At 44.3% G+C, this 4,620-nt stretch overlaps 1 pseudogene; it reads left to right on the top strand.

The window, feature by feature from the left end:
* Positions 1–3,103: 3,103 nt before the first annotated feature.
* Positions 3,104–3,653, top strand: LOC115312206 (annotated as a pseudogene).
* Positions 3,654–4,620: the final 967 nt, after the last annotated feature.

The following is a 4,620-nucleotide window of genomic DNA, read 5'->3' as shown; positions in this document are numbered from 1 at the left end:
TTGCCGTCCTTGGCAGCCGACGCGACCTGTTCTGCAAGACGCACTGGGGCCTTATCGTGATCTGACATTATCGTGGTGTACTTGTATTTGTACACAGGAAGAGCATGATCTTCAGTACAACTTCGGTCGGAGAGGCAAATATCAAAATGGAGAAATTAGCGAGCATTGTACTCGGTGCGTTTTCCCCCATTTTCACGACTGCGAGAGGGATGAATTTGCGCCGACGGCAGAAATGACAATAAAACACTCGCATTTATGCCCTCCTCTAGTAGACGGAAGCTAGGGGTGTTAAACAATGCGGGGCATTTACGGACCCTCTTGATTTCCGTTGTTTGATTCAACGATTAAACTCTCTTTTTTTTAAGAAAGAATTCGGCACAAATCCCTATCAGGTGAAGAACCCAGATTTCGTCCTGAAGACCCTTATGCCCCCGGAGCTTTTGTTTAAAGTTGAACCGATCTCGCAGACAAGCTGAAAACTGCGACAGGAAGTGGTCATATGGTCAGTAATGAGTAGGGTTCCGTGTTTTCGGAGTTTAGTTTTCGTCAAGTTCGGAGGGTGTTTTTCTGAGTTTATTTTTTGCCGAAAATTCGGAGTTTATCGGTGTTTATTTTTGTTTGATTCCGAATTTTCCGAAATTAGGAGCTCAATTTCGCAGTGCTTCTTATTAAAAATAAAAACAAATAATATCCAAATGTAAACGTATGCTAAACAAAAAAAAAAAAAGCACGATTGTAGCAATTAATATTTTCTTCAGTTGGATTTGGCGTTGGTGTATACTGGCAATACTAATTTGTCCTACAACAAAAGTGGCATACAAGTGTTATTTCGATAAATGTCGATACCTTAAAATCAATAACCTACTGGAGGTGGTCGCTGGGAAGCTTGTATTCATTCCATGCCATTCCATCAACCTACCGCGCGGAGGCAAGAGGTAGAGTGGAAAAGGATAAAATATAGAAGTTTCAACTGTCCTCTTCCCCACTTTATGTAATTTCTATGGTCCATAGCTTTCACGGTTACAAAAAACAACCTCTCCTTCCTCTCAGGCACAAATAGTATGACCCAAACCGGAAACATAAACAGTGACTTTTGTCTTGACCCGATAGTACATGAGCTGTTGTCCTGACCGAAATTTGAAAGATCTGTGAGGTGGCATTTTTCCAGGACCATTTACTCTACGCGCTGATTAAACCATTAACTGTGTGTGTGTGTGTGGGGGGGGGGGGGGGGGGAGGGGTTTGAGCACATCGAAATTTAGAGTTTATCAGATAAATCTGAATAGACGAGACTTTTACCGGCGGGTGTTTTTCGAATTCATCCGAAAACACGACACCCTAGTAATGAGTCACATCCTCCCCCCCCCCCCCCACCCCCTCCCCACACACACACACACACCACTCCAAACGCCCTCGAAAATACTGAACTTTTTCAGTTAAGACCGAATTTGGAAAAATGAATTCGGCGTACTTTTACCGGTTATATTCGGTTTAACCCGAAAACGCTGAACCCTAAATATAGCTTTTGAAGTTTAAAAATGCACGTCTCAAATAAGGCACTGTAAAGGAATTGAGGTTCTTGGCCAATTCGTCGAAAGCCAACTCGTTGACGGCCAATTTTTTTTGGAATCGGTTCTTCTGGAAGCAAGTTCGGAGTGGGGAGTATACTTGATCATGACCGTTCCCTAGGCAGTACCGAAGCCCCCGCTGGTGCGTATTCTGGCTATTTTGTAGCGTGAGCTACACTGGCCGAGGTTAAGCAGTTTCGCGTGGCTTGCATAATGAGCTGTGCTCCGTGCTGCGCATGCGCGAGCAGCACTGACGGCACACGGCGCACAGCTGGTGCGCCGGAGCCGCCGCCGCCGCGCGCTCCGCCGCCGCCGCGCCACCCTCGCCGGTCTGCGCATTCCAGTGGAGTGACGTCATAGCCGCGGCAGAAGCACTGGCGCCGCCGCGTGCCCAGCTGTGCGCCTCCGTTGCGCAGTAGCCAAGTCTGACGCTGCACCGGAGCCGCTTGATAGCGCCTCTCATTTTATGCGCATAAGCTCACGCTTCGTATATCCTGGCATAGCCGAGCTAAGCCACCGCAATTGTTTCGAGCAGTTTTGCTCATTTTGACGCGCACGTTTGCTGGTGCTATCCTCTACAATAAATAATTCAATCGCACGGCAATGTGTTGCCGTTAGTTGTTAAAAGAAAAAACAGAAAGCGTGTGCGGCAACGGAGTGTTCAGCCCATGCTGCAGTGTAAGGCCACAGCATTGAGGCTGCAGCATGTTACTGCTTCACCGGTTTCCACTCGATCAAGGCCTTCGTCGGCAATAATCTGTGAGATTAACTCAAAACGTACAACTTCTCGCCTGCAAGCTCCAGCCACGTGTTTCCAGGAGATTTTATTCACGGCGAATGAGCCCCGCAGAATCGATGTCCATGGTTCACCTTGAATACGCTCCCCATTAAAGTCACCTTATCTTACCGGTTTTATCAGAAACTATCGACGGTCACGCAACTCATAGGAACATTTGACGATTTTTCAGCTTCTTCTAATGAGAGAGGACAGATTGATGCGATATGCCTTGACCTTTCTAAGGCGTTTAATAGAGTACCACACACTGAACTACTTCATAAACTTTCTTTGCATGGTGTAAATCAGAACGTGATATTCTGGATCAGGGCGTATTTATCTAATCGGGTGCAGTATGTAGAGGTTAACGGTGACCGTTCAATTGTATCTGAAGTGCCCTCGGGCGTCCCCCAGGGGTCAGTACTCGGGCCAGTATTATTTTTAATTTGATATCGCGGCGGAAATATATCAAGGGGTTACTGTGCGGCTATTTGCGGATGATTGTCTTGTATATTCAAAAATCGAGGAGCAAGACGACCAGCGCAGATTAAGTGCATCTGTCGGGTCTATTCAGGACTGGTGCTCAAAATGGAAGATGAAAATTAATACACAAAAACTGTGTTTGCACGAATAACTAACAAAACTAAGAATGTCCTTTCTTTTACTTACGAGCTTGATGGAAGTCCTTTGGTTGAAGTTGATAGTTTTAAATACTCGGGTGTGACGATTTCTAAAGACTTAAGTTGGAGTAAACACATAAATGAAATATGTCACAAAGCAATGAAAAAGCTTTCGTCTTTAAGACGGAATCTGGTTAGTGCTCCGCCTAAAGTGAAGTTAATGGCCTACACAACGTATATTCGGCCTACCTTAGAGTATACGCTGCATCGGTATGGGACCCCTATAGAAAAAATCAAATTGGTGAACTCAAAAAAGTTCAGAGGAAGGCGGCGCGATTCATTCTATCCAAATACAAGCGACTTGATTCTGTCACAGATATGCTGAACAGCCTCAACCTCCCCTTACTTTCTGTCCGTCGAAAAATTGCTCGACTAAAGTTTTTCTTTATGTTTTCTCATCACCTGTATAACATTAAACCGGATTCTAGATTAACACATCGCGCATCGAGAGAACTCAGATACGTTAGCACTAATCAGTTTGGAGTGCCCAAATGTAAAATTGACGCTTATAGGTTTTCTTTTGTCCCTACAACTGTAAAAAACTGGAATGATCTCCCACAAAATATATTGTCATCGGACTGTTTAGATGATTTTGAGAGCGCCCTTTTGAATATGACTGATTTGGAATGATAAATAGTAGTTAAATATTTTGCTAAGTAGTAGATTTCGAGTGCTGAGAATTCATTTTGTCCAGTGCTATATAATATATTGAATGTTTGTGCTATTTCAGCCCCTTTATTTTAAGTGAATGTCACTGAATGTGTACTGTATTGTAGTCCTGATGTTGTATGTTTCAGTGCTCTTCTATACCCCACACCTGTTAAAGCCCCGTACTTGGGGTGAACAGTATTCATAAATAAATAAATAAAAATGCATCTGTAATCAACGCATCTCCTGTTTTTTGTTTTTTTTTTTGCAGGGGGGGGGGGACTTTTTAGGCTTAGGGGATAATTACGAAACGACAAGTACTACGGAACCTCACCGGACAACCATAAACTAGGCAGTTCATAACTTGAACTTACGGATATCTTTTTCCCAATAACTCTTCCTCTTCCCTGATACTTCAAAAAAGACCAGACAACGCAGCCAACATCGACGCCGAAGGTATCCCCTCTAACTACGAAATCTCTTCAGAGATTAGCGTAGTTAAGTAGTAGTAACTACTGCTAACTTCATTTGTTTTTAGCAATCGCACAGCAACAGCACTCGGGACACTGACTTGAGTGCGATCCCGTCGCCGCCAGCGTACATTTTTTTTTTATTGTTTCTCCACTAGCTGTTAAATAATGCCATGCAGTGTCCAACCCTTTTTCTTTGCATTCTGTTTTGTTTTCATAATATGCTACCTATTACAGCCTTTTTACATGTGTGCTATTTTGACGTCGTGCTGTTTTCACGCCGTGCAGTTTTGGCACGTGCTCTTCTGTCGCTGTGCCATTTTGACGCTGTGCTGTTTTGTCGCGTGCTATTTTGACGCGTGCTGTCTTGTCGCCGTGCTGTTTTGACGCTGTGCTGTTTTGACGCGTGCTGTTTTGACCGTGCTGTTTTGTCGCGTGCTGTTTTGTCGTGTGCTGTTCTGTCGCGTTCCCCACGAGAG

The sequence above is a fragment of the Ixodes scapularis genome, unplaced genomic scaffold (genome assembly GCF_016920785.2).
Source record: "Ixodes scapularis isolate PalLabHiFi unplaced genomic scaffold, ASM1692078v2 PGA_scaffold9__187_contigs__length_104089568, whole genome shotgun sequence".
Taxonomy (NCBI): Eukaryota; Metazoa; Arthropoda; class Arachnida; order Ixodida; family Ixodidae; genus Ixodes; species Ixodes scapularis.
The sequence above is the reverse complement of the archived record's forward strand: the minus strand, read 5'-3'. Positions and strand labels throughout refer to the sequence as shown.